At 42.8% G+C, this 26158-nt stretch overlaps 1 protein-coding gene across 16 annotated transcripts in view; it reads right to left on the bottom strand.

The window, feature by feature from the left end:
- PTK2 (protein tyrosine kinase 2) overlaps window positions 1–22321 on the bottom strand; it is a gene marked incomplete at its 3' end in the record, with an annotated part of 197114 nt that extends 174793 nt beyond the window's left edge. For 12 of the 16 annotated variants that reach the window (XM_083749057.1, XM_083749038.1, XM_083749047.1 and 9 more), the window contains exons 1-2: window positions 21934–22177; window positions 8783–8845 (exon numbers count right to left, since the gene is read on the bottom strand). Of the gene's footprint in view, window positions 1–8782; window positions 8846–21933 lie in introns of all 16 variants that reach the window. The other 4 variants (XM_083749045.1, XM_083749058.1, XM_083749029.1 and 1 more) reach the window with 4 other exon arrangements.
- Between the last annotated feature and the right edge of the window lie 3837 nt (window positions 22322–26158).

Here is a 26158-nt window from a genome sequence, read left to right as displayed (position 1 = left end):
AGCTCACCAAGTTAGTGGCTAAATATCTCTATTTGTTTTTTTTTTTTTTTGTCGTAGAAATACACTGCAGACGCCTGATCTCCCTGGAGAGCTAGAGATGTGACAATAGACTGCTCTGCCTCCTTTCTTTTACCACTGGGGAAGTGGTAATTCTGTATTGATTTGTTTTGGATGTTTGGATGTGATGCCAATAAAAGGTTTGATTATGATTATGATGATGATGGTTACAGAATGTGAGTGGTATTGACTTAGGCATTGGAAACCACAAGACTATATCTGACTCCTGCCCATCTGCAAGAGTCTTGGAAGGGTTAACCACCAGAAGGGGGAGCCCTGCTGATGCACATCAACTAGGAACTCCCCCAGGGTTACCTCTAGGGGTCTTGTCATGGCCCTAGCCCCCCCCCCCCCCGTCTGGGGCTTTGGACAGAGACCACGCCCCTCAGATTCCTTTAATGAAATTCCCTTGAAATAGGAGGGGTAGGTGATGGCCACTACCTCCCCTCACCTTCAACCTAATACTCCAATGCCTAACTGCCAAACCTTACAAAATTGGGATGATTTGCTACGAGCTGGGCAAAAATCTAAATGGCCGGTGCAAATTTGCCAAGTGGAAAAAATTCCTACCAGGCCCCTGTTAAAAAACAGGTAACCAACCAAAGTCCATAGCAAGGTCAGGAGATAAAGAACCTAACCTAAGGGACGGAGGGTGGGAGAACTGACTGAGCAGGGAGAAAAGGAACATGTCCTCGGCCGTGGGCAGTTTAAATAGCCTTCGCCATGCCCCCGGACCATCTGGATTTGAGAGCCTTGGGTTGACATGGCCGAGGACCAACCAATGGCAGAGGGCTATCCTGCCCCATGCGCGTGGGAAGGGCTTGCTCCCAGCCCGCAACGTCATCTCCCCAGGGACAGGAAATGGCTTTCTTGTGTAAGATTAAAGATTAGGCTAATCAGCAGAAATTAAAGGAGCATTTTCTTTGTAAGTGGATGTATTACCTCCACTTGTAATGGTAGCCACAATCCTGCTATCGTTAATAGTACTTACAAAGCTAAATCTAGGCTCATAAAAATATCATCGTTTAGTTATCCCCATTCACAATGTTAGACTTGAAGATCTGTCAACAGCTCTATTACCTACCACGTCAGAGCTTTTAACACTTGTGTGGAATATTTCAACAAGACATATCTAGGCGATTCCAGAACACCAGAGTCTACAACAGAACAAAGCTTTGGAGTTATTTTCTGCTCAAGAGCAAAAGTAAAACCTAATAGCTAATCTGTCCAGACTGATAAGCCTAAGGATACAGACACATGCATTTACCATAGATAGTGTCGTTTCCAGTGTAATGTGCTGGTTTTAATAAAATAAAGACCTTGTCTACCAGTAGGCTTCATCTATGCATCATGCATAGTCATGTACAACACACATATGCCCCCACATAATGGGGATCTGTCCCATTCAGAAAATGCTACCCATTCAAAGAGGAAAGAGTTCTTCTGGTTCAATTTGAGTCTTTCAAAAAGAAAGGCATTTGGGGAGTTTTCTTCATTCTCAAATAATTATATGACATCAGAAGTTCACTAGAAGACTCTTGGCAAGTTTCCTTAACAGCACTGAAAACGCCAACTATAATACTTTGATAAGCTATACAAAAACAGGCAGAGAGAGGCCTTAGGAAGATAAGTAGAAACGCAATATATTAAAGAGTTCCCCAGAAACTGCCCAGTGGCACTTGTTCTCCAAAGTTTGAGCATGCCCTTCTTAGGTTTCATGCTAAGTGAGAACGCTGTATCAGGCAGAAGCAAGACACTTGGTAGTGCAAGTTAGGCTACACTGGCGGATCTTAGTTCAATATTGTTACTCAAAATCATGTTTGCTACTCAAACTAATATCACTTACTTTGAATCTGGACATCAACAAATTTAGACACGGTTATATGAACACATAACAGCACTCTGTTCCTAATGCTTCTTTTGTTTTACAAGAAAGATCCCTTTTATAGCTCTGAGGTAGCATTGTACCATTTCTGTATTTTACTTATGAATAAGCAGAACAGGTAGTCACATAGGCCTATAAGAATTGCAAAATTCATATTAGAGCAATACCTGCATTAGGTGAACCAAAGAATCACAAGATAGTGTGCTAACTATAGAGGTCTTCACAACTAATTAGACTAGATGGTAAACAGAGCATTGGGAAAGAGAAAAGAAAGGTTGACCCATAGTGAAGCCATGGGGTTTGTATATGGCCGGGAAAGGGTGCCAGACATTCAAATGAGGCTCTGTTAAGCACTATGCATGTTTCAGGTTGTGCTCGGAGCTGTTAGGACAGAACATAAAGCCCTACTATTCATCCAGGTTCATCTCCATCCTTTAAAGTGAAACATGTAGGTCCGTTGGTAGTAATGAAGAAGCAAGGCAGTCTATGTGAAGAAAGCTGAAGATTAATTTTAGGAGGCATGATAGGCAAGAGAAAGTCAGAGAAAGTCAGCAGAAGCCAAATTGTCGTCTTGGGTAGCTTACACACAAAGGACTTTGAAGTACACAATAAGGACCAATCACCCAATGTGTTTATATGGCATGCAGAGGAATGATCAAATCAACTCACACAATCTAATAAAAATCTGAGTGCATTTGTTCAGCAACCTCAGATATGCAGATGATACAACCTTGATGGCAGAAAGTGAGGAGGAATTAAAGAACCTTTTAATGAGGGTGAAAGAGGAGAGCGCAAAATATGGTCCGAAGCTCAACATCAAAAAAACGAAGATCATGGCCACTGGGCCCATCACCTCCTGGCAAATACTGTAGAAGGGGAAGAAATGGAGGCAGTGAGAGATTTTACTTTTTTGGGTTCCATGATCACTGCAGATGGTGACAGCAGTCACGAAATGAAAAGACGCCTGCTTCTTGGGAGAAAAGCAATGACAAACCTAGACAGCATCTTAAAAAGCATGTCACTCCAAACATTGCTACAGTCTCAAGCGACAAGGGATCCACATGAACTAGACTTTTCCTTACTTGTGATCACCAGACCAACTCTGTATTACAAAGAGGTCTGCAAACGTGACATTGAAGGCTGGCAACATCAAGCACACCATGTGGGAATCCCCTGCAGTCAACCACAGTGCCTGGAGATAATCAGTGAGGTCCTGTATCCACAGCAGTGACCAAAGAAGGAATGACTACTGGGAGGAGCACAAAAAGAAGAAACGCCGTGGTGCACCTGCATCAGCACAACCAAATGCCTTCATCTTTCCCAGCCGCAACAAAACATGTCTCTCCTGTATCGGTCTCTACAGCTACAGCAGGCGCTGTAACTCTCCAATGCTTTGACTTCAGCCCTGAAGGCACATTCGTCTATTGACTCCTGAAACAGACAGGTGCCAGCCAACCAGGTCACTTAGAAAAAGTGCCACTGTGATCATGTAGCTCATGAAAGTGTGTGAGCTCAGCAGCCCCACACAAAACTCAAAGTACTCACAGGGGTCCACTTTTTCATTGATATTTAGCTACACCCTTAGCAGCTCAACTCAGACTGTACAATGGAAAACCCTTGAGACTGGTGTTATTTGAAACGCAAGCAGCTATAAACATAAAAAAACCCCACTTCCCTATACAGGACAACCTTCAGATGTCTTCTAAAGGTTGTATACTTATTTATCTCCTTGGCTCGGGAGTCGCATAACTCCATACCCTCCATCATTTCTCTGATGAAAATAGGTACATCCTAAGGAAAAGTATCTTAAAAAGCAGAGATATCACCTTGCCAACAAAGGTCCGTATAGTTAAAGCTATGGTTTTCCCAGTAGTGATGTATGGAAGTGAGAGCTGGACCATAAAGAAGGCTGATCGCCAAAGAATTGATGCTTTTGAATTATGGTGCTGGAGGAGACTCTTGAGAGTCCCATGGACTGCAAGAAGATCCATTCTGAAGGAAATCAGTCCTGAGTGCTCACTGGAAGGACAGATCATGAAGCTGAGGCTCCAATACTTTGGCCACCTCATGAGTAGAGAAGACTCCCTGGAAAGCACCCTGATGTTGGGAAAGATGGAGGGCACAAGGAGAAGGGAACAACAGAGGGCGAGATGGTTGGACAGTGTTCTCAAAGCTATGAACATGAGTTTGACCAAACTGTGGGAGGCAGTGGAAGACAGAAGTGCCTGGCGTGCTCTGGTCCATGGGGTCACGAAGAGTCAGACACGACTAAACGAGTAAACAACAACGAATGCTATTTGGTTTAAATTCAGTCTCCTACATTTAGAATGCCCCATATGTTGTATATGCATTGTTGAACTTAAATCTGCCGAATTAAAAATGAGATTCACCAATGCTAAGTTGTCTGTTTTAACTAGGTATACATCAGGTGCCCAACCTGTGGCTTCAAGAAGTTTATGGGCTCCAGTTGCTATCAACCCCAATCAGTATGGCTAATCAACAGACATGTTGCAAAATTTGGAGTAACAAAATCTTGTGGACTACAAATTAGCCATCCCTGGTATACCTTACAAGTGTCACAGATTAGTATCAAAGTGAGTTGCAGTGCTCTGGAACACATTTTTTGGCTCTGTACTCACATAGATGCTTATCACTTGATTGCTACAACATCAATGGGCAATTTTGAATGTGGCATGTAAAAGCATTTTAAAACATTTTCAAAGGATGGGAAAATTAATGCTGTCATGTTTTTACGGGGATATTAATGCTATTATGTGTAAATGCTATTAGGATGCTAACAGACATACATCATCATGAGAAAGCTGATCAAGATGTCACCACATGATACAAATAGTATAATCTAAACCTCAGAGTTTAAAAATAAAAAGGTTCCATAATTCATATCAAGCCTTCATACACAGCTTAGCTTACTGAAGGAAGCAGTGTACAATCTGGGAAAGTGGCCCAGGAACAGGCTCTAGTCCAGACACAGTGATCATGAGCAGATGTTCATCTGCAGCTTCATAATGTGCCTGCACACATGTGCTGAAGAAGTCTTCCCTGGTGCCTTTGGAGTTCCCTCCACACACCTGCCCATGCTGAATTGGAGTTACTTAGAAGTATTCTACTGCAGCCAACAGAGCAGGTTGCCATCTATGTTTGGCTGCTGTATGTGTGGTGCCTACAACAGTTTCTTCAGTGGACTAATGTGCCTGGAGGTCCCAAAATGTGGGTCACTCCTGTATTAAGCCATGATGAGCACCGAGGGAACATGCTCCTCCCTTGCTTCTCCCTACAACCTAATTATCCTGATTTGTTAGCCATTAAGACAGAGTTCCCAGTATAGACATGAAGGTAATACTGTATCCAAATACAGCCAGTGGTGTAATGTGTAATATGAAGCAATATGCAGTAATATGCAGCAGAGTAATGTGCAATATGCAGTAATATGCAGCAGAGTAGCACTACTCTGAGCAGAATAGCTTGCTGTTCTTTGGATTACTAAGTAGTCATTACTGCTGGAAGTAATCCTGTGCACTTTCTACAAAGCTTCAGTCTTCACTGCACAGATTAAGTTGTGTCAGTGGATGTCTGCCAGACTTCCAATACGTAGTCTTAAACCAACTCTCTCTCCAGTCCTACCAACCTTTCCACAAGATCTGTTCCTCTCAGCACTCAATTTACACCTCAATATAGTTTTCAAGTGTTGATTTACATGTGCAAAAATAGCACGAAGCAGAGCTATCTTTTCAAGTTTGACAACACAGAAAGATACTTAAGGGCAATAATTTATGATATGTTGTAAGTGTGCAAAAGGCTTTTCAACTCTCCTCTCATTCATTCCAAACAATTCCCACCTTACTAAGGTAAGTGACTGGACAAAAAGGAAAATGTAGGAATTGGGACTTGTTGAAGACCATCTTGGGCAATCATGACTTAGCAGAAATATGAAAAAGGTGTCTCAGTTTGAGTAGGAAACCATTCATCCAGTGATCAATACATACTAATTCAAGAAACTCTCAAGAATACAGTCCTGTTCAATATGTGGGCAGCCTTGGTGTACCTCCTTTTTTCTTAAGACTGCAATTCTATGCATGGCTTCATGCAATTTTTGGAATAAGCCCCAAAGAACTAAGCAAGCAAGTACATGATGAAAGGTCACCACTTTAATACTGAATGATCCAAATAATATTGAGATATTATTTGGTTTGTGTACTTGTGTGGTTAAAGAACTGTTGACACACTTTCTTTTTAACTACAGTGGTGCCCCGCAAGACGAACGCCTCGCAAGACGGAAAACCCGCTAGACGAAAGGGTTTTCCGTTTTGGAGGCGCTTCGCAAAACGAATTTCCCTATGGGCTTCCTTCGCAAGACGAAAGCCCATAGGGAAATCTCCGGGACAGCTCTCCGCCCCACCAGCAGCCTTCGGAAGGCTGCTCCGAAGGCTGGCGGCGGGAGGAGGGTTTTCCTTCCCACCGCCAACATTCAGAATGCTGTTCTGAATGTTGGCGGTGGGGAGGAAAAACCCTCCTCCCACCGCAAGCCCCGGGAACAGAGGAGAAGCGCTGTGCGCCTTCTCCTCTGTTCCCGTACCTGTCCGAAAGCTGGCGGTGGGGCGGAGAGACCTCTTCCCACCGTCAGCCTTTGGAAGGCTGTTCCGAAGGCTGGCAGCGGGAGGAGGTCTCTCCGCCCCACCGTCAGCCTTTGGAAGGCTGCTCCGAAGGCTGGCTGCGGGAGGAGGTCTCTCCGCCCCACCGGCAGCCTTCGGAAGGCTGTCCTGAAGACTTGCGATGGGAGGAGGGTTTTCCTTCCCACCGCCAACTTTCAGAATGCTGTTCTGAATGTTGGCGGTGGGGAGGAAAAACCCTCCTCCCACCACAAGCCCCGGGAACAGAGGAGAAGCGCTGTGCGCCTTCCCCTGTTCCCGTACCTGTGCTGAAGGCTTGCGGTGGGGAGAAAAGCCCTTCTCCGCACCGCCAGCCTGGCAAGCGGTCTCCATAGGAACGCATTAATTGATTTTTAATGCATTCCTATGGGAAACCGTGCTTCGCAAGACGAAAAACTCGTAAGAAAAAACTTGCGGAACGAATTAATTTCGTCTTGCGAGGCACCACTGTATTTAGCATGGGGTTTTTGCCATATATGTTTTTGCTTTCCTACATTTTAACAGTGTGGTCACGGATAGAACCCACAAAAGGAATTCTGTTACAAAGTTTTATCCAAGGAGATGCTGCACTGCACTCTGAAAGTTATTTACCCAACAAACTGATGATTACACAGTTGTCTGATGACTCACTTAATCTGTTACGTTTGGAGTATTCCAGAGAACAGGAGGCTGCAGTTCACAGAAAAGACCAAATAAAGCTCATTTCTAGATGACATCATATGTTTTGAGCACTCTCCAACAGTAATCTCAAACGAAACAGAACATAAATATATTGTATGTGCATTGTGCTAGGTACAAAAGACAGACAGACATACAAACACAAAACCCATGTTACAACGGAAGTCATATCCCAGCTTATTTTCTGAGTGTCTTGCAAATTTAAAATATAACTCAGCAGTTCTAAAATGAGAGAAAAGGATAGAACAGTGAGTCATAAAATCCTTGTGGGTGGGTCACCAGGCTGCCATAAATTGATGCTGGGCACAAGTATAGAACAAGGGGCTAAAAGCTGGGGACAGGTTTCCAGGTCTGCAATCTAGAGGAAGTAAACAAAAACATGCTCTGGGTGACCTTTTATACATTTTCTCTTCTTCAATACCATGCTATCACAAAAGCACAAACTACTACATGTATCCATCATATCTTGTTTTAGAAATCCAAAACAATGCAAGTGGTTTAGGGATTGTTTCCTTGAACACAAGGACATCAGGAGTATAACTTCCCTCATTGCTCCTAGAAAAGTGAATCCTACAGCTTGAAGAAATTCTACCGAGTTCATCATCCGGCTTCTGAGATGTTAACCAGGCAACAGACTACATCTCTTTGAAGTCTAAGGACTAGAAACTTACTTACATAAAACCAAAAACTGAGAATCTCACAACACAAAATTATATGCTCAGTTTTGACCTTGTGCAATGCAGTGATGGAACCGCAACAAACATACAGTCCCGTAGGCTCCTTAAGTGTATTCTTAGAATTAAGCAGGAGTGAAAAATGTTTCTCACTTCAGAAGAAAGCAAATTGAGAAGCTTCAACTTGCCTCACTAGGAGGTTACTCTCTACACAGTACCAAGATATACAGCCTAAATATGGAGTAATTTTTTCTGGTAAGAATTTCCACATAACTCACAAGGTAAAATTTGGCACAGCAATAAAGCAACTCCACTGCAATCACAAAGTCATGGGATAAGTATAAGAATACTCTTCCCACAGTTTCTGGACCCTGGGTGCTGATCAAAAGGCAGCTGAGATTACACATTCTGGTAGCACTAATCTCAGTTCATGACAAGGGCAAGCTTTTGAGGAACTTCTCTTCAGATAGACATGGAAAACTCTGCAATGCCTAAAATCCTTACACCATTTACCAACACCAAAACAAAAAGACTACATTCATTAACAGTGCACAAAGTATAGAAAGCAAATGCATCCACAATGCTGTGCTTGTTGTGCTGCAGAGCAGACTTTAACATGCCATATCAGATATTGTATTGCTGATTGCTATGTGGCATGCTGCTCTTTCCTTTAGGACATAAATTTCTAGGAAATCCAGGTAGAAATAGATGCATGCACTGTATGGTCTTTGAGGGCTCATAATTCACTCACATACTTTGTAGAATGCCCATACAGTATTCATTTTAAAAAAAATAGATGGAAAAGAACACATAATATCTACCTTAAGCAGATTTTCCAGTTCTTAGCAGTGGATGCCTTCTAAGAATAAGAAGGGTCTTGAAACCTGTAATAATAAATAGAATTAGTCAGGTATATTATCTTTCTTGACATATTGAAAATACAAAATGAAATGCTTCATAAAAGCTATGAAGGAGCAAACTGCAACAAACTACAGTACAGATAATATTGATAAGATCTATCATATTGATATCCACAACAAAATACATCAATGAAAACTACTTTTTATTTTGAATAAATCCAGAATTGCAAATTGGATATTTTCTGAATTAGAATGGCTTTCAGATTCACACAAGCATATAAATGAGGCATTCGAAATTAGCCAGTTGTCAGTCGCTTTTTGCAACTCAGGAGCGCCCCCTTGTGACCAAGCTGAAATCTGCAGTCACCAGAGGGGAGATCTGGCTGATTTTCAGTTGTGAAAGACATGTTGTGGTTGGAGCAGGAGGGGAGATCTGGCTGTTCAAAGAGAGTCTCTTTGGAAAAACAGAACTACTGTGTGGAAACACCCTTTAAACTGGTACATATTCTATAAAATAGAGTATTTTAGAAATAGAAGGAGGTGTGGAATTTTATTATCTTTTAAGTGCAAGGGGTGCCAGTATAACCCATCAACATTTTATAATTCAAACTACAAGATGTCGGTCTTACTTGCATTTTTACTGGAAGTGAAAAATGAAATAAAGACGTGCCTTTTCTTGGGGAAACCCCATTCCATATGTCAAAATAAATGTTATGTTAGGGTTTCTATAAACCACCTTTGAGGGTTTTCATGCTAAATCCTAGTTATCAATACAGAATGGTAGGCTTTTTGTTTTTTGTGTTTTTTTAAGTGCAAACATTTCCCACAAATTTCCTCTCATTCATACTCATGGAGTTAACACACTACAGCTAAAATGATAATTTGAGGTAGGGGCAAACCTTCAAAGAAACCAAGCATCTTGAAATAGTGGAGCATCACCCTACCATTTACAGGGAAGTGCTTTGCTCTACAGAAATAAAAATATTACAACTTTGAAAATAATCATGTTATGTAGGCATGAATGGACAGAGTTAGACAATGTCCCTCACTGGCAGCTCCACCTATCACAGAAGCTGTGACATTGTAAATGGAAAGAAAAAGCTTGCCTCAGTGATAGTCAGTGTGGTGTAGTGGTTAGTGTCTGTAGAACTAGGACCTGGGAGACCCAGGTTCAAAACCTTACTCAGCCATGTTCACTGGTTGTGACTGTCCTAAACATGCCTAAACTTAAATCCAACTGTGCTCTCTGTACAACCTGTTTTGCTATGGCTGGTTACAACCCTCCAAATACAAAAAACTGTGAATAGAACCAAATAAATTCTCTAAGCAAAGTTATTCACAAATTTTTTAAAGATGCAGGTTTTGGCAAACTACCCACGCTGAGTAAAAGAGGTTCAGTTTTTAACTTCTGCTAGAATGAAACTGCAGTCACATCTCTTCTAGACTGCTTTTTCCACTTGATTGCTTCTTCATTTTAAAAGAACTCGTCTTTCGTGCACAGTATTTATTCCATCTTCAGCTAAATGGCCCATCTTGTCTTCATTTGCTGTGTGATCATGTAAAAAAAAAAAAGTTTCTAGACATATTGTGGCAACTGAAATCTAATTTGAAGGTGCCATTTGGCTCCTAGCTCTTATATCTCAGTTTCTAACACTGTGTAAATGCCACCTCTGAGGTATTTCCAGAGAAATACCTTCCTCCTACTCCTTTTCAATGTTCAGTAAGAATTTGCTTCTAACTTAAACATCATTACAGTGGTACCTCCAATTATGAATTTAATTCGTTCTGGAGGTCCGTTCTCAACCCGAAACTGCTCATAACATGAGGCGTGTTTTCACTAATGGCACCTCCCACTGCTCCCAGCGAGCAACTTCCGTGCACATCCCGGGGCAAAGGTCACAACTGGGAGCATCTACTTCCGGGTTAGCAGAGCTCGTAACCCGCAGGGTTCACAAGGGGGACAATACGTAACACGAGGTTCCACTGCATCACATTTAGCACACAAGTACTGAAAAGCCATTTCTTATACAGTGGTACCTCGGGATAAGAACCTAATTCGTTTTGGAGGTCCGTTCTTAACCTGAAACTGTTCTTAATCTGAGGTACCACTTTAGCTAATGGGGCGGCTGCGCCGCCACCGTGCGATTTCTGTTCTCATCCTGAAGCAAAGTTCTTAACCCGAGGTACTATTTCTGGGTTAGCAGAGTCTGTAATCTGAAGCGTCTGTAACCCGAGGTTCCACTGTACATCTAAGAATCTGCTATACTTTTTACTACTTCTTATCCTAGAAAGAATCAGTAGAGAGTTCATTTGTATCCAGGAGTCCTTCAGTACTAGACAGTTAATTAAAATCCAGTATATGGCAAAGATTTTTGTTTACGGCAGGGAGGCCACACTAAGGCATGCTCTATTAGCATTCCAGCCTTACATTAGCCAATAATGATGAAATTGTAGTCTGCTTTACTACATACAGAACAGTAAAAAGAAAGATAGAGGGGACAGGAAATTGTGAGAAAATACTATTTCATATTTAGCATTTATATATATCACTTTAGGGTGTTCAAAGCCATTTACATACCACAGCTTAGAAAACCCCTCATCAACTGTGTTAAGTAAATGAGAAAACACACCATATGCCCAATATAATGCTTTGTTTTTGACACAACAGCCCCCAAGCAGTGCAATACACCAAACCACATAAGGCTTTAAGGCTTCCAAGCATGAAAAGTACTTGCAGGTGACAGGGCACAACAATGCTTTGCCAAAAGGGGGAGAGGGGAGAGGTGTATTAAGAAATTTAAATAACATTAATTTCTGGACTGATTGCAGTCAAGATTTCTAGGGAAGACCAGTAATTATTTTGACCACTGGTTGACTGTAGAACTCTGACTTCATGGAGCTTCATGGAACATTTTGAATGCCTGAGATCTGTTAGGACCCAAAATCTATTGCAGCCTTGTGTTTGTTATTCTTGCTATCTGCACACACTTCCCAAGTACCTAACTTTCACTACCCACAAAAAATGCCTTATGACTCATCACTTTCAGTTATGTTTCCAGTATTGACCTCGGTTATTTCTGGCCTCGTGCCTAACCATGCCCTCTAGCTGTTCAGAAACCTCTTCCTAAAATGATCATGATGTGCAGTTAATGAAAAAGACCCTCGTTAACATTTGCTGTCGCAGTCCTCATTATAGTATCCTCAAATTTCCTTTTGCTAGTTATCAAGAATGGTAGGGCAACTGCAGGGACTGAACCAATAAAAACTACTCTTTGTTCAACATCAAAGCTGAGCGAGACCAGGGCTTCAGGCTTATTGCCTATTTCAATTTCTAATGCAACACATACAAGCAATTTGCAGTACTGTATTATTTGCTAAACACAACACTTAACCTAAAATATAAGATACAAGGTGGCAAAATTCGCTAGGAAATTACCAAGAGTCAATTTGTATGTGCAAAGAAACTGAGTAACTGCAAGTAGAATACACAATGAAATTAGAGGGAAAATATGCACATTTTCAGACAGAAATACTATGGTGTCCTGTCTTTTCCTATGATTCTTCCCAAAGTTTCACACACTCTAAATCCCAATGCCATATACTCATGTCATCTCCCTTCTTCCTATCTCTCTGTCTCACACAAACACACACACTGCAATCCTAACTTCCCAGAAAGTCCCTCTTGTTGCCCACTTCCCTCCTCGCTCTCAATTTGCAGATAAACCAAACCTCCTCACAAACAACCTTCCTCCCTATGTTCACTGGGAGAAAACAGTTCCACATGCAGTGGCTGGCTTAAGTCAGTTCATCTAGTAACGATGGGGCTGCTTCAGCTCTTAAAAGCGAAAACTGGTTGGAAGGACAGAGGGGCGGGGGAAAGCCGAATGTAACCCTTGGACGTCCAAGTGAATTCTAGTTATGTAAGAACTGTGCAACATATGCTACATTAGTTCAATTCAAGAAAAGCATACAAATGCACAAGCCCCAGCTTGAACACAGACAATATTCACAGTTTTAAAATATTCCACAACTCTCAATTGGGAAAACAAAGGTCTTTCTAGACCATAAAAATAATTAAATAGCAGGAGTCGGTAAAAAAACACGTCTTTTTTTCCTGCCCCATCCATCCTCAAGAGTTAAGCTAAATAATAAAAAGGTAGCAAGGCAGTGGTTTCAGTTAAATCAACAGCCTTACATTTCATAACATAGGGTCCTCATATTGGGCCTAATTTACTGAACTGAGTCGTGCATGTTTAAAAGCATTCATCACCCAATCTCAAGAGCTCAGACTCTTTAAAATAAGTTACAAATATGCCACTGTAATAGTCCATGCCAAACCTCAGATAAACTTCTACCAAAATTACAGTTCATAACTTCACGTATTATTGACATCAGAAAGGTAAAATGCACATATAGTCCTGAGGCTTTAAAAACATCACATAAGCAATTCACCCATTTCCATTCATAATCTTTCTTAGAAGGTTGACACCAGCCCTTACCCTTTCTCTGGAAGTCACTCTGTCTCACCCTCTCGGGATCTCTTAGGGATGTTATCATGTGGGCGTTATCTTTCAGGGATTAGAGGAAACAGTACTCAAAGGACCCAAGTGAAAGTGACTTCAGTCATGGGCAAATTGCTAGATAAGGAAGTCACTACATTTCTTATTGACTAAGTTTTCTTCTGGATAAGTTTAACAAGTTCACTTGCAGAGATGCTGTGTGTTATCAACTTCCCTTTTCTTAAGATTCACAGGATCTGACAAGACATCCTGAGAGGTTTCTGGTAACTATAAATCACTTAGCGTTCATGCTTGTTTATTACACTTATATCCCACTTCTACAAGTAACATAGAATAGATTATATAGAATTATAATACTTTAACCTCATAAATCTGCAGGACAGATGATGAACCACAAAGCAGCAAGGCCTCATGGGCATATACCTTCCTGTCATCCCAAAGCCTTTCGTAAGTCCCAACAATATTTTTTTTTAAAAAAGCTTCTTATTGTCAGCTGCCTTGGAAGCCTATTGTCAGACAAAAAGGTGGGATATTAAATAAATTATCTGAAATAGATCTGGCTGAGAGGTAGCATCTGCCCCATGAGCATCATAGCAGAACAAAGAAGTTAACCCATGGAATCAACATCCACTACTCACTGCTTTTATTATACATAACCATCGCAATAGTTTAAGGATATGTGATCAGCAGTACGTATTCATTCATTCAAGCATCAGGCCTCTATCCTGTGGCTCACAGCCTATTTCCATAGCTTGGCACAAGAGCTCAGGTAGTCTTCAAGGTACTGTGTCTCTGAAGCTGCTCAGGACTTTGTATATTAATCAGGGGCATACCTAGAGGTTGTCTAGAATTGCCCCTGTCAGTGATACGGGCCCAGGTGTGTGTGTGCAAAAATTGTGTCTCTCCACCCTGGCTTGGAGCCCACTCACCCATCCATACACTCACTGGGCCACTCCTCTGCTGCTCTGGGTGGCCAGGCAAGGTGTCCAAGGCTCCTCTGGGTGCCTCAGTGGAAGAAACCAGTTGCCATCATGGGCCATCACAGCAGCCCCCCACCTTTCTGGTCTGCCAGCTTATTAGAAGTGTGAGCAGAGCACCAGCGGGAGGTGTTCATGGTGAGTTCTGGCAACTCTTTTTCTAGAAAAATAGTATTGGTGGTTACAATTAATTATACACCAAATTAAGTGCTAGTTTGTCATCAAATTACATGGGAAATCAACATGGCCCCCAAATCAGAAAAGCTTGAGTCCAAATTCTGAAATTGCAGAGGGAAAGTGTAATATGTTTTGAATATGGGTGCTTATCAATGGAAGTTTATTGTTGAACAGGGACTCCTCATGCATGCGAATTTCTCACTGTGTGCTCACAATATTGTTGCTATCAAAACTGCCAACAATTAATTCAGATATTCATTTTCCAGAGGAAAGCCAGCAAGTGGAAGCGGGGAACCTGTTGCTGACAACTCATCTGAGCTAACCCTTACAATATTATGTGCCTACGTGGAAGCACACTTAAATGCCCAAATCACCTGAAGAAGAGTTCCAATTAGCCAGAAAGCTAAATCACAGCATTTTGAACACTAGTCTCCTTTGCTGCATGCCATTTAGGCAGCCTGATCAGCTGACTGATCCCAGAGGCCAAGAGGAGGTGCAAGGAAAAATCATATACTTGGAAGGAAAAAAACGCTGTCCATCCATGACATGCCACACCAGCATCAAACACCAAAGTCCAGAACAGTATGGCAAAATCAGAAGGGGAAAACACACACACCAACAGGACACATAAAGCAAAGATGACTAAAGTGAACAAACCAGACAAAAGGATTAGCATCATACCTCTACCTACAGAGCAATCATAGAATCACAGCATCGTAGAATTGTGGAGTTGGAAGGGACCCCCAGAGTTATCTAGTCCAACCCCCTGCAATGCCCCATTCTTTGGGGGGGAAAGCAGGAATTTCTGGAATCTGTCAAAAGCAAAGGGGAGCAGGGCACTGAGACTTTTCTTGCCTTGATTGCAATCCAGAGGATCAAAACAAAAGGTTTCACAAAAGAAGTGAAAGCTGGCAGGTAGTGGCTTGCTTCTTCCCCCTACAACAGCTTGTATCAGTTCAACCCAACCTTTCAGCTTAATATTTGAACTGACAGGACTGAAATCTGGGACAACATCCCCTGCTCCTCCCCTTAACCAATGAACAGAGAAGGCAGTTATTGCCTAGCTAGGAAGATTGATGTGTTCCTATCTTTTTTCTGTTGCCAATGCAAAAGATTTTAAGACAACTCCTCATTCCTGGAAAGTGAAAACTTACAAGAGTTGTCCAAGTACAACATTATACAGAAAAGAGAAGCATGGCAAGATCTTTAGCTCTGGTCTTTCAAAGCCACTTGTCTTAAGGATTTTTGCTGACTAAACTAGTCTGTTCCTTGTACCAGTGAAAGGATGGGAAGCTATTCAAATACCCCCCAAAAGCACCAAAAAACCCTGAATGATTCTCCACGAGATCAAATTTCACTTTATGATTATGAAATTTAACATAACAAGAAATAGTCAGTTTAACAGATATAGACATTGAAACTAGAAACCAGTCTAGAAAGAAATAAGGAAACAGGAATAGAAATGCTTCAAAATTATGAAAAACTTCAATATGTGAGTTGCCCACCAGAAAGAAAACACAAATATGCTTCCAATTAGAGCTGTGTTCAAATGGCCTTTTGAAATTCTCCACTCAATCTGTGAGTATGGAAACAAAGGACAGTGAGCACCATTTCACCAAATTTCTCTATGAGGAAGAGACATTTTTCAGTATTTTCTCAGGCTTGAGGGGCTCATCATAAGCAGTGGCAGCAAAGCTTCTTTTCCCTCAGGTTTAATGTGATGTCATTGCAAATGACAGCATCATCAAATGTGTTGGCAGCCTAACCATCATTTTGCACCCTCCACAATCTTCAGACCTATTATTATTATGGAGCATGTAGGGTAGAAAGGGGGAATGGAAGACCACAAAAAAAGAAGAAAATTCCGAAGAGAAGCCTTTTTCTTACTCTCTCAGATAGATATCGGAAAAATGTCTTTAGAGAAATTTCAGCTCAATTCTACATTCAGTGTTGGAACTACTTTGACAAATTCTACTCAGAGTAGATGAAGATAGTAACAACATAACTTAAAACTCCTGCTTCTTCATTGAACATTAAAAGTAACATGATAAATTAAGCCCACCTCAACAGACTGAAGCATGTTTCTGCTGAAAAAAGTAACTGTTATCAAGTTCTTCACAGGAATGTAGTAAGAACAGAATACTTTTTTATTTATGCACATAAGAATAATTAGCATTTTATAATGTTTTAGCTGCTTACGGTGCACCTCATGCATTAGTTCAGAAATTCTCACAAGCACCCTCTAAAATGTTCCTTATTTCAGATAAGAGCAAAGGAACCATGGTTTGCCTAAGCCCACATAGCACATGTTCAGACAATACTTTCCCCACAATACACACACAAGTCTGGAACACCAGAAACAGCTTTTTAGGCTCACACACTTGCTCCTCCATCTAACAACATTGCAACCTGTTCTCATAGCAGCTAGCCAAATGCCCATGTTAAGTCCACAAGCGGAACATGAATGCATCAGCAGTCTCCTCACAATCCTATTTTAAAGCCATCACTAACTACATGCTGTGTGAAGTAGCAGTTTCTTTTGTACGTCAGCCCAACATCCAGCTTTATTGGATGGCACCAAGTTCTAGCATTATGAGAGAGGGGGGAAAGCTTTTCTCTATCCACTTTTTCAACACTGTGCACAATTTTAGACATCTTTATCATGTATTCTCTCACTCAGCAAAACTAAAAACCCTCAAATGCTGCAATCTTTCCACACAGGGGGGTTGCTCCATTCCTTTGATGATTTTGGTTGCCCTTTTCTGAACATTCTCAAGCTCTATAATATCTTTGAGGTGAGGAAATCTCAATTGCACACAGTCACACCAAAGATTTATACAATAGCATAAGTTTTATTTTCAGTCCTTCCCCCAATTATCCCTACCATGGCATTCACTTTTTTCACAGATGTTGCACACTGGATGAAGACCTTCACTGTGCTATCCACAACAACCCAAAGATCTCTTTCCTGGTCAGTGACCACCAGTACAGACCCCATGAGCATCTGTGTGCTCATATATATACACATACACACAGTGCTTTTTCTGGGGGTACGCAGGAGTAAGTATACCCCTAAACATTTTGTGAATCTAAGTTTGGCCTAATTGAGGGGCAGTATTTCAATATCAGTAGGAAAATGTGAGTACCCCTAAACATTTTTTAGAAAAAAGCACTGTGTATACACATGTGCGCGCACACACACACGTGTGTGTGTGTGTGTGTGTGTCCCAATGTGCATCACTATACACATGCTTACACTGAAGTGCATCCTTTGATGTTTTGATGTGCTTAGACAATAATGAAAGAACAAGAGCATCCGGTGGATATTTGAACCCAATTGCATGGTTCAGACATAACAGGAGCCACATGAGTAAGTTGTGGTTAGCCTCAGGCTTCCCCAAACACACACTTTTGTACACCAGGAGGTAAAAATAGGAAACTTCAGTTATCCAATTTTAAACAATCTCAGTGCAATCCACAGTGCATCCAACCTCTGTCCTGCAGCTTATTAAAAAATTATTGAACAAGCCAGGAACAGAAAGCTTTGTTTGATCCTGGTTTGGTTCTCACTAGAGTTTAAACAAACCACTATTGCCAGATATCAGCCTTAACAGGGAACTACAGCTTGCTTAAAATTGAAAACCTCTCATCTTTTCCATTTGCTCATGGAAGAAGAGGAGCATGAGACCCTGGCTCAGCATAGCTCGTTCACACAACAGGAAACTATGGTTGGGCAAGAGATCCCATGTTCAATAAACCATAGGCTAACCCTACTCAAATGTTGCCTTCCAAAGTACAATGTAAGTTCATGTTAAAAAATTGTCCAGTAGCACCTTAGAGACCAACTAAGTTTGTTCTTGGTACAGTGATACCTCGGGTTACATACGTTTCAGGTTACATACGCTTCAGGTTACACACTCTGCTAACCCAGAAATAGTGCTTCAGGTTAAGAACTTTGCTTCAGGATGAGAACAGAAATCGGGCTCCGGCGGCGCGGCGGCAGCAGGAGGCCCCATTAGCTAACGTGGTGCTTCAGGTTAAGAACAGTTTCAGGTTAAGAATGGACCTCCAGAACGAATTAAGTACTTAACCCGAGGTACCGCTGTATAAGCTTTCATGTGCATGCACACTTCTTCAGATAGCTGAAGGTATTTGAAGGTAGTGTATCTGAAGAAGTGTCCATACGCACAAAAGCTTATACCAAGAACAAACTTAGTTGGTCTCTAAGGTGCTACTGGACAATTTTTTTTATTTTTTATATATATTTTGACTGCGTCAGACCAACACGGCTACCTACCTGAATGTAAATTCATGTCTCTTCACCAATACCCTACACCAATTTTCATTACCTCTCATACGTATATGATGGTAGTATCAATAATACATTCAAAAATCTCAATTTCAAAAGCAAACCTGAGAGTTTCTCTCTTCTAGTTATATTTTTGAAAGAAAGTTAGTAACAGAGCTACACGAATACTGAACAATGGCAAGCATACAGCAAATGTTCAGTTCTAGCAGCTCCCTTTTAAGCATTTTTTTAAAATCAACACTGCTGATTCTTGAAGTAACTATCTTACTACATCACACTTCTGAAGGCAGCTATCAGCAACTTTCCTGTGCCATTACTCAAATTACAAATTGTTTGCTATATTTGATGAAAGGCATATACACAGTTCTTAAGAGATGTGAGAGGATTTGCAACATCCTATTATCTCTGATCTGTAGGCAGCAGCATACCAAATATTTCTGTCATTCTGAAAGACCCACACTGATGCTTTGAGATTCTTGCAATAGTGGAGGAAACAATATTTATGGAAATTTCCAACTTCCTTGGATATTTACACATATTAGTATCAAAACCAAATTAAAAGATTCATCCTTTGTCACTAAGAGGCTTGTTGAATCTACAAACTGAATTGTTGCTTTTGATGTCTCTTCTGATTCGTCCTCAAAAACTAGAAATCGTTTACATGAGAACACGCTCTTAATACCATGCCATTTACTTGAAAAACAGGATATGATTACATCACCCCTGGAAACAGGACTACAGTGACCAGATGCAATCAACAACAGGGGCTCTTGAACATTTAATAGTTGTGAAGAGAGAATTTCAGCAGGTGCAGTTGTTAGTCAAATCACAGCATTAAGAAAATGCCACATGTATGCCATAATCCCTCCTTCTACTCAGTAATAAAGACCTTTAGAACTTTTCAAGGTAAGTGAATACATTTTTATACAAATCTCCTCTCTTAACATTAACTGATGTTCCGTTTAAAGCATTTAAATAACTGCTTTGGTTTTCACACAAAAATGATGCATTTTAGTGATTCAAAATGCTGCAAAAGTGCCTTGACTACACGGTGGGATAGATGCTGCTACACAAACACAATGCTACTCAGTTATAAAGAACTGCAGCATCACAGATCATTGCTTGTATCACAGAACCCTGAACCAGCAAATTGATAACACAGAAGTGCAATTATACACAATGAAGAGCAGTGTTGTAACTTAGCTTCATATGAGACTGTCAGCAAAAGGGAAGCCAAGGCTTGTGATATCAGGCCCTGCAGCTGGAATGAAAGCAACTATGATACACTGAACAGAATTGACCTCAGGCACCTGGGTTCACATCCCAGTTCAGCTGTAGACTCAGTAAGGAGAGGAGAAATAATTCTTGCCTCAACATTCAGTAAAGCACAAATGAAGAAAAGTTGAAAGGATGAACAAATTAACTAAGATGTTGCTGGCCTTGATCCTTTAAATGGCGGACAAGTTATAAATTCTATCATTTAATATACACAGAGGGTGTCATTTAAGAAAGGAGTGTGGGGAGGGAAGAATCAAAGCTAACTACTTCCAGATGTGGGGGTGGGGAGGGGGAGTGGAAAGCTTTGCAGTACGGATGTTCATCATGAACAATGAACTCTGAAATCTCCATTGGCAAACTTTCTGCTTTCAGCTTAAACTCCCTTCCAATATCTTTATTATGGTACTACATATATTGCCAGAAACTCAACTGCAGATCAGCAGTACAAGAGCCCAGTATTGGTATTATAGCCTATACTACTGGAAGAAAAGTAGTTTCAGTTTAAAAAAAATATTTCAAGTAATACAGAACTGCCTAGTTCACAAAATCCCTAGCTTTGTATGTTAGAGCTGGCCAATATACTAATCTAGAACAAATAAATGCAAAACCAGCAATATATTTAAAAGTTAGAAAAAGAGAAGCATGGGCTGTGAGGAACAAGCACAAAATTCTGGATTAATTTTACTATATACACATGATCTGGAAATGAGTTAAGATTATTTTGCCACTGTGCCCATCTCACTGTGGGGAGAGTGTGAAAATGAGAGGGTGATTCAGTGTATTTACACTGGATTTGGATCCTTTCCTCCTCAAAATCTTTCAGAAAAAACCTGCCTTGGGTGAGTAACACACCATCACCACCGCAAAACACACAAGCACACATACACTCCCCCTTTCGGAGGCTACCCTTTCCCCTGTGGATCAGGCAACCTGAATTTTTTTTTTTTACTATTTGGCCAAAAGATGCGCACACGAGAAATCTCAGCAACTTCCCTTGCAGCCTTCCCACTCTCACACACAAACACACACCACTCCCCGTGTTGCTCAAGATGCACACGCCGACTCACAACTCTCCATGCTACAGGTTATAAGCGTGTTTCGGAGACGGATGCATCCCAGACTGGAGGGCCGCCCCGCCCTTTTCTTACTTTCCCCACAAGCGACCCCCTTCACACGCCCCAGGGGCACTTAAGGCCTACACGGCATTCCTCGTGAACTCCCGTGGATCTTCCACACTTCGCAGAGGCTGGGTCAGGAAACACGGGGGCGGCGGCGGCCGGGTGTGGATCACTCAAAGGAAAGGTTTATTATTTTTAGGCAGCTTCGTTTCCTCTTCCCTGCTTTTGTGTGGGGGAGAGAGAGAAAAGGGGGGGGCGGCGGCTTGGTTTCTCTTTCCTTCGCGAAAAATCAAAGAGCCCCGAAGTTTGCAGAGCTCGGATGGGCCCTTTTGTTAGTGGAAACACACAAAAACCACAGCGGCTGACGTGCAAATCACAACACCTCTGGGGGCGCTTCCCCCTACACACACAACACTCTCGCTCCCATTCAAAAAGCCACGGCCACTTCACCTTTGCACCCACCCACCCTATACACACCCCCTGGCGGAGCCCTGCCCCACAACCCTCCATCTCTCTCTGTGTGTGACCCTCCGGGATGGAAAACTCCCTGTTTACATGTTATTCCATTGCCTTCCCTCAGGAGGGGAGAGGAGGGCTTGCCTTTCGGAGCCCCCACCCCACCGTCACCCCATTCCCACAACCGCTTCTTCCCTCCCCACACGCATCCACGCTCCCTTCCAAACTGGCCGCCCCCGCCTTTCCTCCTCTTCCCCTCACGGCTGAAGAGACTCACCCGGCGAAGCCCTGAGGCGCCGCGGTCATAAGAGCCGAGCGTCCATTCGCCCGCCTCCCTCTTCTTCTTCTTTCCTTCCTTCCCTTCCCTTCCCCCGCGGGTCGTTCCGCCGGTCGCTTCCCTCAGCCGGAGGAGGAGGAGAAAGCTGCTCCTTCTCCCGCTTCCCAGGCCGCTCCGCCCGTCCCTCAGCCAGCCAGCCGGCCGGCCTCCCTCCCTCCCGGCGCGCTGCACCATGGGATGCGCCGCCGACGCCGCCGTTGCCCTCACATATATACACATACAGACACGCGCCCGCCCTCGCTCGCGCGCGCGCGCGCTCACTCTCTCTTCTCCCTCTCTCCCTCGCCTTTCCCTCTCCAGTTCGTTCCCGGCGCCTACAACATGGCCGCGAGCGACTGCGCGGCGAGGGAGCGGGAGCGCGCGGCCCCGCCCCACCCCACCCCCCGCCTCGAGCGAGGGGCGCTGAGGGAAGGGATGGCGCGCCTCCGCCCAACGCCCGGTCCCCTCCTCACGCCGAAGTATCCCTCACACACACACACACACACACACACACACACACACTCTGAGGGGAAGAAATCAGAAACTTCTCCTCAGGGGGTGTGTGGGGAAAGGTCGGCAGGTAGATAGACACCTGATAATACAATAGCGTTTTGGTTTCCCTTCGAATGTCCCGGTCCTCAGAACAATCTGCGCTTCAATTTTACTCAAAAAATAATAATAAAAAATTCCAGTAGCACCTTAGAGACCAACTAAGTTTGTTATTGGTATAAGCTTTCCTGTGCATGCACACTTCTTCAGATTTCCCCCCCCCTACTATGGCAGACCAACACAGCTACCTACCTGTAACTTCAATTTTACTGTATGCTTGTGAAACAAGGACCATTTATAAACGCCAACTCCTGGAAAGATTCCATCAAAAGTGTCTCCAAAATTTTTTACACGTCACTTGGGAAGACAGGTGAACTAATACCAGTGTACGGGAAGAAGCAAAGATCACCAGTGCCAAAGTGATGATTCTTCGACGTCAACTTCGTTGGACTGGTCATGTTATGCCGATGCCTGATGATCGTCTTCCAAAGCAACTACCGTACTCTATTCCCAACTTAAAAATGGAAAGCGTCATGCCGGCGGTCAACAAAAGGGGTTCAAAGACTGTCTCAAGGCAAATCTAAAAAAAGTAGTATAAACACCAACAATTGGGAAACACTAGCCTGCGAGCGCTCCAGTTGGAGAAGAGCCTTTACCAAAGGTGTCATGGGCTTTGAAGTCATTCGAACTCAGGACACAAGGGAGAAACATGCTAAGAGGAAGGCACGCTTGGCAAATCCACACCATGATTAACTCCCGCCTGGAAATCTATGTTCCCACTGTGGAAGGACGTGTGGATCCAGAATTGGCCTCCACAGTCACTTATGGACTCATTGTTAAAACCGTGTTTATGGAAGACAATCTTATGCGGCTATGAGTGATCGCCAAAGAAGTAGTTAGAAGAAGATACCTGAGGAGGGGGGAAGGGAATATCTGCCCTCTATATCAGCGTGTGTGTTTATGTGTGATTACATTTTTACGCCGCCTTTCTTCTCAAGGAGCTCCAGGTGACATAAGGCATCAGCAGGAGGAGAGGCAGAAGCTCCCCTAAAATAAAATAAAATAAAAAGTCTTACAATGTATTGGAAGAGACCACATGGGGGTTCAAACCCACAAATATCCTTGATAAGCGAGGAAAGAAACCGGCCCCCACCCACCCAGTACCCCCACAGGGAAAGAAATCACAACAACTTTTCCTAAGGGTGAAGGGGAGGAAAAGAAAGGGTGGCCACTGTAGAGTTACCTGGGAATAACTGCTTGCAAGAAAAGCAAAAAAAGCAGCTCGACAACTTTGCAAAAAAGAAAAATGGAAAAAGTTCAGCTTTTCTGTCCGGATTTGCACTTTTTGAAAAATGGCAACCCTATACTGTGTGTGTGTGTATACTGTATATATAATTGCATTTATATGCCACCTTTCTTCCAAAGAGCTCAAGGTGGCATACAGCAGGAGGAGGGGAGGCAGTAAAGGCTCCAGACTCTCCTACAAAAAGTAATAAATCATTGTAAATGAGTATCAAGCACTCGTCAAACGAGGACAGAAATCCCCCCCTCAAGTAAAAATTTCCCCACAGAGAAAAAAAAATCACAACTTTCCCTCAAGAGGGGGGGGGGGGGTTTGAAAGTTTGACAGATATATAGGTAATTCAGATAAGAACAGGGAAAAACAGGGAAAAACAACAATTAAAAAGCAATTAAACTTTAACAAAGTTCATCTAGATGGATATAGATAGATTAGAAACATACAGATAATGACCATAAAAACAGCACAACACCAGCCCTTTCATTAAAAGCAGTCAGTTGCCAAAAGGCTGTTGAAATAAGGTGGTCTTGACCTGCTGGTGGATGGAAAGCAAGGAGGGAGCCAGTCTGGCTTCTCTAGGGAGGACGTTCCAGAGTCTGGGAGCCGCCACCACCAAGAAGACTTACATTTAAATGCCAACCTTCTTCCATGGAGCTTAAGGTGATATGCTTGGTTCACCCGCTGCTCTTTTTTATACTCACAACAGCCCTGTGAGGAATGCTAGGCTGAGAGACGGGGACAGCGACTGGCCCAAGGCCACCCAATGAGTTTTCTACCTGTGTGGGGATTTGAACCCTGGTCTGCCTGGTCCTAGTCTGACAAACTCGCCTCTACACCATGCCGGCTCTCTAGGGCTGTCCAAGGTACCCTCTGCCTGGAACTGTTTAAGAGGGTAGGGCACCCATTTTTGCACCCATGTGGGACGCGGGTGGCGCTGTGGGTTAAACCACAGAGCCTAGGACTTGCCGATCAGAAGGTTGGCGGCCCGAATCCCTGCAACGGGGTGAGTGCCTGTTGCTCAGTCCCTGCTCCTGCCAACCTAGCAGTTCGAAAGCACGTCAAAGTGCAAGTAGATAAATAGGTACTGCTCTGGCGGGAAGGTAAACGGCGTTTCTGTCCACTGCTCTGGTTCGCCAGAAGCAGCTTAGTCATGCTGGCCACATGACCCGGAAGCTGTACGGTGGCTCACTTGGCCAATAAAGCGAGATGAGCGCCGCAACCCCAGAGTCAGTCATGACTGGACCTAATGGTCAGGGGTCCCTTTACCTTTGTAGTTGTTGGCAGGCAGTGATTTTGGTACCTGATCCTGCTAGTCAACCTAGTGCCTAAGACCCTGAGGTGAAGGGGATCCAGGTTCAAATGTTATCTCAGCCTTCCATTCATTTGTCTTTTGTAGCATTGTTCTGGTCTTGAAAGCAAAGGAATTTAGGGCAGTGTTTCCATGTACAAAGGCATAGAATCCATACAACAGTCAAGGGTGAAAGACAGAGACGGGTGCCACAAAGTCACTTTTATGGCTGCTGAATGGCCATTGGAAGCCAGAACTCCCAAGTCCAAGACTGATATGCAGCCCACAAATTCTCAGTGGCACACTGCACATTGCATGTCTATGCCTGTTTATCCAGAAGTGAAAACCCCACTTTCGCTCATACGGGCTTTAAATGCAGTCCTAACCATGTCTCCTCAGAAGTCCTATTTATTTCAACGGTTTTACGCCTAGGTAAGTAGGGTTAAGATTGCAGGCTAAAGAACACTAAGCAAGTCACTATCTCTCAGTCCCTCTTCTGCAATATATTCCGCAATAATAACTAATACTGCAGAAGCAAGACAACTGCATTTACTAACAATGAAACAAGAACAACATATCCACAGGTGCTGTAAAAAGATCACCACCGAGAGGCGTAAAGCAATTGAAAGGGAGAAAATCTATTCTCCTCTGCAGTAGCAAAATGAAGTTGAAGTCTGAAATGGGTTGGGCGATTTCCAAGAGCAAGCTGGTCTTTTTAGCTTTTGTGGATATTTTCCTCTTATTTTCATCAGATAACACAGCACCTTAAAGAGCTCTTGTAAAGATTACCAAGATAGGTGTGTGAAGATTTCCAACACCAAAGCACGCTATCAATTATAAATATATAATTATTGTTAGCTTATTTGCCTTACTGCCTCTGTTTCAGTTTGGCTGCTGTACTGCTGTATGACTCAGGGTTATGACTTTGGCTTTTCCTAGACTGAGTAAATATCCTCAGGTGGCACAATTCAAAGGGGAGCTGTCATACCGGAAGCAGGATACAGTATATGTCCAGATTCTCATGCTACTTCTGAAATGTCCTGTCCAAC

This window comes from Podarcis gaigeae, assembly GCF_964106915.1.
Source record: "Podarcis gaigeae genome assembly, chromosome: 7".
Lineage (NCBI taxonomy): Eukaryota > Metazoa > Chordata > Lepidosauria > Squamata > Lacertidae > Podarcis > Podarcis gaigeae.
Note: the sequence above shows the minus strand (reverse complement) of the source record. Positions and strands in the feature narration are given on the sequence as shown.